Here is a 12,587-nt window from a genome sequence, read left to right on the forward strand (position 1 = left end):
TACATTTGCTTACCTGACGCAACGTCACCCGGTCACGGAAAACTGCAGACATGAAAACTTACATCCCACCTGTATGCTCCGTACAGCTAACGGCAAAGATAATAGTAGGCAAATTGTCCATCACCATTTTCATTACTCTTTATTCCACACCCTGTGTTGTTTTAAGGAATGAATTTCTGTTTATACAAAGCAGATGAAGTCCTCTGCCTATTGACGTTTCTACTTCAATTCATGATCATCACATTGTGGAAAACGGACTGAATGAAAATGGTGATAGACAATTTGCTTACTTTTCTTTCGCCGTTGGGTGTACAATGCATATTGCGTTTAGGTTTTGGTTCTATATAACGCTGTATATTTCTTTTACAGTAAACCTCTGCTGCTTGAGCTATAAGAACAGAGTTGCCAACTATGGATGATCTTGAGAATTGCGACGTTATGTTGCCAACTATGGTGAAATTACACTACATGCATGAACTGTGATGGCAGCGCATACGGAAGGATTTGAGTGTACAAAGTTTTCGCATCAGCATATTATGTGCACTAACTACACTCACTGTCATCATCTTCACTTCACGATCACTTCTCCATCATCACACTCTTCACCTGTGGCGTTGTCTTGGCACGTGTGTTCTAGTTTTTCTAGCACTGTAATCAGTAATATTATATCAAGTATTACTTTCATTCAGTTGCATTATATAATATGTTAAAAGCCTTAAATTACATACGACAGTGTTCAGTTTAGTCAGTAATATTCAAAGCATGGATGACCATACATGCAAAAACTCCTGCCTGTAGGATCCTGCTGGCATGATACTGTTTCCGCAGGGTATTATCCCCTTTGAGTACATTATCCGATACAAACATACATAGCAGTGGTAACTTTGAATTTGTATCTCTTGTCTGCATAGATACAGGATAGAAAATGTCATTTTCGGAAGGCTCGCAGCATAAAAACGAGACTTCAACAAGCAAAACGTCACTAAGAAAAGTTGTTCCTTTTCATGCCCTCTAAGCGCTATAAAAGTGTCGATGTTGTACTGGGACACCCTGTATAAATCCGGGCCTGTTCATAACCTGCAAAATTGTGGCTCTACTCTAGCAACGGGCCGATGCAAGAAACTATTCTTGTGAAGGTGGGGAAATTCTGCTCCTAGCTAAATTGGGAACGTAATATCCACAAGACACTGACAGACTGAGCACGTGGGTAAAGGATAAGACTGGTTATTGTCCCCAAGGTAATTTCGCGCGAAATAGTAAAAACGACAGCGTTTTCCTGAAAACTGCATTTCTCGCTTGGCGCAAAGGCTGCCGGGAAGAATAAACAACGTGATATATGACCCCATTACAGATGTTATTACGAGTCCCACAAAGTTGGGCGTGAGACATGCATTTCACTACATGTGGGTGTGGCTCAGTGTGAGGGATATGTGGTATGGATCACACAAGCACTTGAAAATAAACCTATAAACAGAAGGTGGGAATCATAGGCGCAGTCTTTGGGGAGGAGGGCATAGACTATTGAGCGGGGGCCAGGCTAGGGGGGCTGGAGCCTGGAACTCCAAAAACATGTCAGAAAATGCTATGGAGAAGTTTAGACTTCGTCGAGGTAAGGGGAGAAGGAAAACATACAATGTATTGCTCGACCCTTGTTGACGATTTGAATTCATTGAAATCAAGAAAAGTTAAATTCAAATTATTTCCGTACTGAAATATCAGTCGCGTTTATAAATATGTTTAAAATTTTACTTAGAATAATGTGCTATGCCATTTCTTCAAGTGAAGATTAATAATTTAAATTCCAATTTTTTCTACTGAGAACGTACTGCACAGTGTATTATTTATTTTAATAATTATTCTTAACGGTTTTTGTTCTTTTACTTGCAGGCTTTTATGTTCTGGTAGCACACAGCTCGAATTTTCTGTGTCCAAAAGTAGTAGTAATAGTACGTTTATATGTTCTTCAAGCACTAAAACGTAACGAAATAGTCTTTAATACACTTAAACTTTTTTTTTTAAAAAAAACTATTTGTTTCTTGATTTAAATTTGTAGCATGTAAATTTCACAAACCCTGGAATAAGAAGAAAATATCGAAGGGCGCAAATAAAATGTCGGTGGTTTGTACAGTCACAGACAATAAAGATGGGACACCTAGATCCTGGAATACTAGCTTTCCTGCAAGGCGTTGCGTGTGTTGCCTAACTCTACGGCGATAAGTGGATTTTAATAGCAAATTTCCAATGGCATCCTTACTACCGCCGTATAGGCAACAGATATAACGCCTCACACGGAAGCGAGTATCTCAGGATCTTACAGAGCTGCTCTTTGCATTTGAATTTTTCTCCAGTCCTTGGTCAGATCTACTATTCATTAGATCCTCGGAACATTTGCAGTGGCGCTGCCAGAGACACAGCGGTTCCCATCTTCGCTGGTTCCGTGCGAAAAAAGTATCGAGTAGACCGTTTGAAACTCAAGAATCCAAAGTTTGGTAATCGAAGGCGTCAGCGATGGGGTAAAAGTAGCAAAAAACCACGGGTCAGTCTGACACCTAATTATGCACTTTTTCTAGGCCAGAGTGGAAGGTCACGGGGTAGAAACTCATTGATCTCTCTGCTTTCCGTCGAAGCTGCCAGGCAAAAGCAATATGTGAGGAGTCCGTTTAAACTCTGTACCCCCATATCTTATGCTTACAAAGACATAAAATTAATCACAGCACCATCAATTAATTTCAAATATCCACTAATAAATCATTAGTCGAAAGGAAAAATCGGTAAACAATATTCCACTGACATTAGTCGGACCATTTGCCGACTAAATTTTTCGACAAAAAACGGTCGAATCATTGATCGAAAACTTATTTGTCTAAAAAAGGTCTAACCACTGATAGACTAATTTTTCAACTAACAACGGACGAACCATTATAGACTACTTTTTCGACTAACAACAGTCGAACCATTGATCGACTACTTTTTCAACTAACAACGGTCGAACCATTGATCGACTACTTTTTCAACTAACAACACTCGAACCATTGATCGACTACTTTTTCGATTAACAACACTGGAACAATTGATCGACTACTTTTTCAACTAACAACGAACGTTCCATTATCGATTACTTTCTACACTAACAAAGGTTGAACCATTGTTCGATTACTTTCTGGACTAACAACGGTCGAACCATTGTTCGATTACTTTCTGGACTAACAACGGTCGAACCATTGTTCGATTACTTTCTGGACTAACAACGGTCGAACCATTGTTCGACTACTTTTTCAACTAACAACAGTCGAACCATTGATCGACTACTTTCTAGACTAACAACATCGAACCATTGATCGATTACTTTCTAGACTAACAACGATCGAACCATTGATCGACTACTTTCTCAACTAACAACGGTCGAACCATTGATCGACTACTTTTTCAACTAACAACAGTCGAACCATTGATCGACTACTTTCTCAACTAACAACGGTCGAACCATTGATCGACTACTTTTTCAACTAACAACGGTCGAACCATTGATCGACTACTTTTTCAACTAACAACGGTCGAACCATTAATCGACTACTTTTTCAACTAACAACAGTCGAACCATTGATCGACTACTTTCTAGACTAACAACGGTCGAACCATTGTTCGATTACTTTCTGGACTAACAACGGTCGAACCATTGATCGACTACTTTTTCAACTAACAACGGTCGAACCATTGATCGACTACTTTTTCAACTAACAAAGGTCGAACCATTGATCGACTACTTTCTCGACTAACAACGAACGTTCCATTATCGATTACTTTCTAGACTAACAACAGTCGAACCATTGATCGACTACTTTTTCAACTAACAACGGTCGAACCATTGATCGACTACTTTTTCAACTAACAACGGTCGAACCATTGATCGACTACTTTCTCAACTAACAACGGTCGAACCATTGATCGACTACTTTTTCAACTAACAACAGTCGAACCATTGATCGACTACTTTCTAGACTAACAACATCGAACCATTGATCGATTACTTTCTAGACTAACAACGATCGAACCATTGATCGACTACTTTTTCAACTAACAACAGTCGAACCATTGATCGACTACTTTCTCAACTAACAACGGTCGAACCATTGATCGACTACTTTTTCAACTAACAACGGTCGAACCATTGATCGACTACTTTTTCAACTAACAACGGTCGAACCATTAATCGACTACTTTTTCAACTAACAACAGTCGAACCATTGATCGACTACTTTCTAGACTAACAACGGTCGAACCATTGTTCGATTACTTTCTGGACTAACAACGGTCGAACCATTGATCGACTACTTTTTCAACTAACAACGGTCGAACCATTGATCGACTACTTTTTCAACTAACAAAGGTCGAACCATTGATCGACTACTTTCTCGACTAACAACGAACGTTCCATTATCGATTACTTTCTAGACTAACAACAGTCGAACCATTGCTCGACTACTTTCTAGACTAACAAAGGTCGAACCATTGATCGACTACTTTTTCAACTACTTGTAACAACGGTCGAACCATTGATCGACTACATTCTCGACTAACGACAGTCGAACCATTGATCGACTACTTTCTCGACTAACAACAGTCGAACCATTGATCGACTACTTTCTCGACTAACAGCGAACGTTCCATTATGGATTACTTTTTAACAACGGACAAACCATTATCGACCACTTTTTCGACTAACATCAGTCGAACCATTGTTACTTATTTCTGGATTAATGTTAGTCAAACAAAAATCCGTTTGCTAATCCTATCATAACTTTAATAAAACTCCGATACAAGAACTTCTTAGTAAATCCATCAACTGTACAATGAGCCTTCCATCACAATGATTGTGATGACTTAGCAAAATAGAAACAAAAAGGAGAGCCTCTGCCTTATTTCAGCCCTCACCATCATCTCGGCATCACACAAATTTCAGCAAAACTCGGCTGTAGGTTTCAAAAAGCGCCGAATCTTCCGAACTTCTTGACAAACGATACATTCATCTTCATTTTCTGGGGGACGCGGCAAGTAACTTTTCACTTTCCCTCCATCTCATTGACTTCCAGCGATTCGTCCTAATTCTTTTCCCAGGATGTCTGGAAGGCCTGGAACCAGTGTCGGTGACGTAAAGATTCAGTTCACGGAGGAAGCCTGAGAACAATGCAACGCCAGAAGCAATCTCGGGAAATGGATGTGGAGGAATTCCGGACTTCCAGGGCCGGACTACTAAGTTCCTCATACCAAACTTTCGAGTTTCTCCACAGCCAGAATACTTGCGCCGCAGTTGAGGTTTTGGTGCTAGAGCAATGCTTCCCTTTTTACGACACTAATCGTCTGAAAGATTAGATACGGGTTCCTTACTTTATGTCCACTCGTGCGATCTTTCGGTATCTCCGAGAATTTAAGATGATGGATAAAACTTGGTTAAGTTAAAGGACCAGGCAAAGCCATGTATAAAGGGTATTGATTTCTACGCTTTGTTGTGCACTGGAGGCAAGAGAGGATGCGCTTCAGCACATTCGTATCTGCAAGCAGGGGCGTAACTGTCTAGTCTCAAATTTCGAGAATAGAACGATATGAGTTTCCTAGATTGATTGATTGATTTGGTTACACTACTTCTTTTTTCTGCCATTTTGGCTAATGGCAAAGATAAGGATGAGTGCTGATGTGATGAAATTGATGGACACTTACAAAGAACAACCATGCCCAGGCCGGGATTCGAACCCGAGACCCCTGTTGTTGTAGCGCAATATGATAGCCACTCCGCCTCGGAGATGCGCTGAGATTTCTCGAGAAGAGAGTCTGGTAATGAAACAAGACAGGTTTGTTTGTTTGTTTGAAAGTCCACTTTATGCACCCAAAAGCTAATCGGGACTGGACCTACAGTTTAAAGTGAGATTCGAACTATTATGTGTGTGTAGCGGGTATCGAACCTGGAATCCCCTGGTTGCAAGGCAACGACGTCATCGTTGATCTCGTCTAGGATTTAAAGACAGAGGCTCCCAGATGGCGTAGTGGTAATGCTGTCGGCTTGCAAACAAGAGGTCCCGGGTTCGATTCCCGACGAAGGAAATTGCACCCAGTTAAGATCCGATTTTACACCGAAAAAATCCCGATTAGTAGTCAGACAATTTGGTTTCAATTGTTGTTTTAGGTTCACTTTATTCGCAGAAAGGCTAATCGGGACTGGACCTACAGTTTACAGTCGTATAAGAACCAATATGCAATGTGCATCCACTGGGAACTGAACCCTGGGCTTGCCAGTAGTGGTGAGACTATTTATAAATGGGTAAGGTGTTGTTCCACGCAAGTGCGATGCGAGAAGAATAACCGAGATGTTTTGAGACACGGGCGAGACTGATCATGAGAACGATTCACGAGAGTAGACAAGACTACAGAGTCTCGTTCTGTCTCAATACCGTTTGTAAAACAAGAAGGATTCTAACAACATCAACGGTTCAAATTGATAAAGTCGAAGTAGAAATGTGTTTTTCATACAAAGCACTGAGAAACATGTACTTTAACACGTTTTTAACATCTTTATCTTTGTGTTTAAAAAGGTACCATCTCACGTGTATTCTCTGTAAAATTAAGAATACTATAATAGATTGTAATATAATTAAGCCTTGTTTCCATATTAAAACCAATAAGTTGCTGACCAAGGCAGTTTATTAAGATAAAAACACTTAACACGTAACGTTTCAACCCTGTATCAAAGTCTTCCTCAGACGAAGATCATTTTAGTTTAGTTCTTCGTCTGAGGAAGACCCTGATACAGGGTTGAAACGTTACGTGTTAAGTGTTTTTATCTTAATAAACTGCCTTGGTCAGCAACTTATTGTTTTTACTATAATAGAATTAAACTATAAATTATATAGGTAGAACGTGTTTCTTAAAAACTCGATAAAATATTTTGTTGTGTACATGGCTAATTATCCAGAAGAAACAAAATGTCTTATGGTGTAATTGATTGAAGCACTGAATTGAAGTTGTGCAATTTCTTACTTGACTCTTGTTATTACGGGATTGTCATACCTATTGCGCCATCTATACGCAGATTTGCAATTCATTTCACTTGAATTTCATTATTTAGTGTCGCTTTTCTGTCACTTTTGGCTAATTGCGACGATGATGATGAGTGTTGATATTATGAAATTGATAATGCACACTCACAAATAATACTTCTGCCCAGGTCGGGATTCGAAGCCTGGAGGCCCGGCGTCGTAACGCGTTGCGCTAACCATTTCGCCACGGAGGTTGGCTTCAATTTACAATTCATATATTGTGATTTACTGGCCTATATGTCGGAGTAGGTATTGTATCGCGGTTCAAAGACAGAGTTTATACGTTCGAATGTTGTGTAAGGGATCGATGTATCATTGTGTGTGTCCCTGATATGTATAAATATGAAAATATAGAAGTGAGAATATTCAAAGTAAAAACTTGAAAAATTATTTGACGCAAAACTGTTAACCATAATTTTGTTTATTACTGTTCAAATGTATAAAAGTAACTATTACTTTCGTTACTCATTACCTGAAAAAGTAAGAGAAAACATATGTAACTACCGGGTGAGCAAAAGGTAAGTGTGCACCTACACTATGCTTCATTACGCAAAGAAAAACTTCCCTTTCTTGATGGACATGGACAGTTGGTTAGTAAGACACTCATTTTTGTCAGTCACTCATTGTTGTTTCTTCGGAGCGTAATCTTGCAAGGCGCGGAACTGTATTGGCAATGGTTAGTCTCTGAACCACTGGCAATACTCAACACGCTTGTCGTGTTTCCTGTCTTCAAGATTTTGCACTACTGTTATTTTGTAGGGGTGTGAATATAAGTGCTTTTCCAGTGCGGTTCTTACGCTGCCGTACGACACGCTCCCTTGCTGTGACAATTGACGAATTGACTTCTTTGGGCCTTGTCCTATTCTAATCGAAATGTCCTGTAATTTGTCCTCTGTTGGAACTCGTGACCTGCCTGATTCCGGCGCATTCTTCACTTATCCCGTTTTGCGAAATTTTTCAATCAACCGCCGCACTGCATTACGATGTGGTGGATCTGTATCAGGAAACCTTTCCATAAACTTATTTCGCACTTCTTCCGTATATTCACCTCCATGTCGAAAGACTTGTTCCACCAGAAACACACGAGCTTCAAGTAACAAAACCATTGCTAATGCAGTTCCACGCTTTGCAAGATCACGCTCCGAAGAAACAACTGAAGAAACAACAATGAGTGACTGACAACAATGAGTGCCTTACTAACCAACTGTCCATGTCCTTATGTACCAACAACCATCAAGAAAGGGAAGTTTTTCTCTGCGTAATGAAGCGTAGTGTAGGTACACAGTTACCTTTTGCTCACCCGTTAGTTGCATTTTTGCAATGAGTGGCTGAGAGTTTACTCACTGCAAAAATAAACCAGTTACAGTATCTTTTCTCCAAAAGTAACTGTTACTTTAACTACGTTGGAAGTAACTCGTTGCTCACAGACATAGTCAATTATATTTCCCCATTTGATTAAGAAAAGGCCGACAAAAAAAATGGGGACTGACTGATCCCCGACTGCTCCGTTGAGTACGCCACTGAACCACACGTCGCTCCATTAAAACAAGGAACCTCCAGTGAATACCTCCTCCCCTATCGTTTACCCTTATTCCTTTTACACAGGAAATTTGAGTTTCACTCTCTTTAATACCCTTTACGGCTCATTTCAGCCTGAAATGCTATGAAGGTTTCCATTAACAATAATGCTTTGAAGTTATTGTTACTTGAAATTTCCCCATTGTTGCGGGCTCATGCAAAAATGCGCTGCCAGCTAAGAGGCAACGAACTAATATAGGTACCTCTAACCGTTCCCCCACAAGAACCCTGATATCATGGGGCTATTAAATTTTTGGTGCGGGCAAAAGAAAATTAAGGCACTTCAGGGTAATATGGCACTGTCGTTTAAAACGGTTCATTCTCCATCACGGTTAATTAATTACACGGTACGCTGCTAGATGGTAGCACAATAAAGAGTGCTTTAAAAAGAATGTTGGCGATACCAAAAATGAAGATTGCACATCAAGTGAGCATGGTTTGAAAGGCAATAAACTAAGCAAGGAATATTTCTTATCAGATTTGAGAATATTAGTTAACTGTCAAACTGAGTCACTGTAAATTTCAACACTTCAAAACTATTTTTTAAAATTCGAGTATTAAATAGAACAAGTTCAAATTTGTGGAAACCTACGTTCTGTACTTGTGATTATGAACGAAAGGCTAGATAATTCTGACCTTCAGTAATACCTGTAAGCAGTATATAGTCAACACACATTTCAAAACGCTTAAAACATTTATATATTTATTTACATAGCCTAACTGATTTCTATGCTCGACAATACCACAAAATTTTCATTTTACATAAATATCAAGACACCATTTTTCTCACTAACGTTTTCTCTTTCAGACCTTGAAAAACAGTACTTTTATCATCTATATATGCATTCATGCAGCACAAATTCATGATTGCCAGTAGCACTTATTTTTTGTGGGATAATAAAAAGACAATACTGCGCTACGGATACATACTGAAGGAAGCAGAAGAAGGTGGTGCGAATACATACTTATTTAAGAAGCTAATTATATCATTAAGGCTTTGGATGGATGATAATAATAGGCTATACACTTTTTGACGAAAGAGGAGGGGGGGTTAAATCGTGATTTTACCGTAACAGTGTCCCTCCAAACATGATACTACACTATCGCTTTTAATATGATCTTTCTACAGAAAAAGTCATCACAGTCTTTTAACAAAAGGCGAAATTTTGGGTAAACCTGGAAATTACGTACACCAAATGTTTTATTGCTCTATTTGTACACATTCCATCGGGTGCCACTCTGTCAGACTTGGAGACATTTCAATATGGCGTCATCAATATGGCTGCCGTGTGAAACTCCCGTTTTACTGGGGAGTTATGATAAAGGCATGAATTTGTAAAATATGAATATAGAATTTCTTTTAAAGAGACGAGATTTAAAGCTAACACTATAGTTTTGTCATTATTTAAAATTTCGCCCCTGACAAGTGGCAGCTACTGCGGTGACAATCTCCTTTCTACACATTGGACCTATGAATATCTCCAACCCTTCCTCTTGGAATAATTTGAAATTGTTCCCAGGAAATTGAAATTAACTGGCCTCGTTCTAGCCCTTATAGCACAGTAGTATAGGAAACAATAGAACTCGATTTGACACTTGGCAAGTTTCAGGTTAAGTAGGTAGGAGGGAGCTTCTGTTATTTATATGAATGATTGCTCGAAGTGAGGGGGCATACGGGGATGTTATCTCCCCAGCTAGCAAAATTTTTCAAAAGCATACATAACATTGTCAACATGTTCAACCATAAGAGCATTTCCCCTGCTAAGAATTTCCGCTTCAAGCGCTGTAAGGAATTACATAATTTTAGAGATCCATCTGGCACCTCCACCCCTCTAGCCTATGGGTCAGTACTGTCCATATTTATTATCTATGGTTGTTATTTACGAATTATAACTTACAAAAACTTTTTGTATGCTGTTTGACAATTCCGGGTAGTTTTATGTACAGTTTGCATCGATTATGTTAATTTAAAAGAGGTTTGAAGGAAAATTACTCAATTTTCTTAAACTGAAAACTGACACCTTAAATTGCATTCCACGAACTTTTTCATCACCCCTCGTATACTAAGAAGGTAGAAATCGATTGTGACAAACAATTTGAAAACGTATTTCATGTAAGCTTTGAAAGCTCCAATTATATCGTCATTTGCTTGCTTCGTTGGGGGAGGGGTGATACCTCATTTTCCCCGAGTGCGACAGATTTGCACCCTGCGGATTTGGATTCAGCACAAAAAAATATTCCCATAAATGAAAAACAACTTTGGGCGTGCAACAATTCCAGGTTCAGTCAGTTTACCATCAGACTAGTCAGCCACCGTTCTCTCAGTACACGCAAATAGTCTCGCATGTTAGAAATGTTCAGAATTATACATTAAAAGGGATAAAAAGAGAGGGAACGAGACAGAAAAGGAGACAATATAGAAATACAGAGAAAAGGAAAAATATAAACAAAGCTATAAGAGAGAGAGAGAGAGAAAGGGAAATAGAGTTAGCAAAAAGAAGAGACAGAGCTATAAAAGAGAGATACCAAGAGAGAGAGAGAGAGAGTAATAGGGCTATAAAAGAGAAATCGCTTTAAAAGGAAGACAATAAGAGAGAGAGAGAGGGCAGGGCTATAGAAGATAGAAATGGCTATAACAGGGAGAAAGGAAGAAAGAGACGGCGCTATAAAAGTTAGAAAGGGAAAGAGAAAGCAAAAGAGAGATGAAGAGGAAGTGCCGTAAAAGGAAGAAAGGAAAAGACAAAAGAGAAAGAATCATAATTGGTGAAAGGGAAAGATAGACAGTAAAAGAAAGAGGCACAGAAGGGCTATAATAGAGAGAAATGGAAAGAAACAGAGAAAGGAATATAAGAGAGGGAGAGATAAAGAAAACAGAGGAAAATATGAGAATGAGAAAGAGAATAAGCACAGAAGAAGAGAAAAGTGGACAAAAATATAGAAAATCAGATGAAAAGAAAGAGAGACACAGAGGAAGAGAAAGGGGACAAGAGAAGCAGCTGTAAAGAAAGGTGGAGATAGAGAGGCAGAGAAAAAGTGAGGATGAAGGGGAGAGAGAGGGGTGTGGGAAAGGAAGAGAGAAACTTATGTGGTATGACCACCGAGATCCCACCTGAAAATACGAGGGTTACTTTTTAAGTAAGGTCCATTTTGCAATAAGAACGAACTAAGTAAATGTTTTTTAAAAAGAAAACATTTATTTTCTGAATTTACATACACTTCTCTATTTTTCTACATAATTCGCTTGCCGGTTTAAACATTTATCGTGACGAACTAGGAGTTTTTGGATACCCTCCTCATAGAACTCTGCCGCCTGTGATGATAGCCAGTTACTCACGGTCGTTTTCACTTCATCAGTGTCTAAACGCTTGCCGCCCAGGAAGGTCTTCAGATGGCGGAAGAGGTGGTAGTTGCTAGGCGCAAGGTCTGAAATGTATGGCGGATGATCGAATACCTCCAGCCGGTCAAAGTGAAAGCAAAACAGACACTTTCAAAGCGCAAGATCACGGCAACTATGTTTTGGGACAGGCTGGGTGTATTGTTAGTGGACTTTTTGCCGCAAAGAACAACAATTAATTCAGCTTCCTACTGTGAGACCCTAAGAAAACTTCGTCGAGCAATCCAGAACAAACGGCGTGGAATGTTGTCAGCCAGTGACGCACTGATTCATGATAATGCTGCGGCTCAAACTCAAGATCTGATCGAATCTTTTGGCTGAGAGGTATTCGATCATCCGCCACTCAGTCCAGACCTTGCGCCTAGCGACTACCACCTCTTCTGCCATCCGAAGACCTTCCTGGGCGACAAGCGTTTAGACACTGATGGAGAAGTGAAAACGACCGTGAGTAACTGGTTATCATCACAGGCGGCAGAGTTCTATGAGGAGGGTATCCAAAAACCCGTAGTTCGTTACGATGAATGTTT

The 12,587-nt window shown here is 39.5% G+C and overlaps 1 protein-coding gene across 1 annotated transcript in view; it reads right to left on the reverse strand.

The window, feature by feature from the left end:
• Window positions 1-12,587, reverse strand: part of LOC145981916 (peripheral plasma membrane protein CASK-like) — a 902,867-nt gene that overhangs the window by 265,292 nt on the left and 624,988 nt on the right. The gene's annotated exons all lie outside the window — the stretch shown is intronic.

The sequence above is a fragment of the Lepisma saccharinum genome, chromosome 30, assembly GCF_977018435.1.
Source record: "Lepisma saccharinum chromosome 30, izLepSacc3.1, whole genome shotgun sequence".
In the NCBI taxonomy this organism is placed as follows: domain Eukaryota; kingdom Metazoa; phylum Arthropoda; class Insecta; order Zygentoma; family Lepismatidae; genus Lepisma; species Lepisma saccharinum.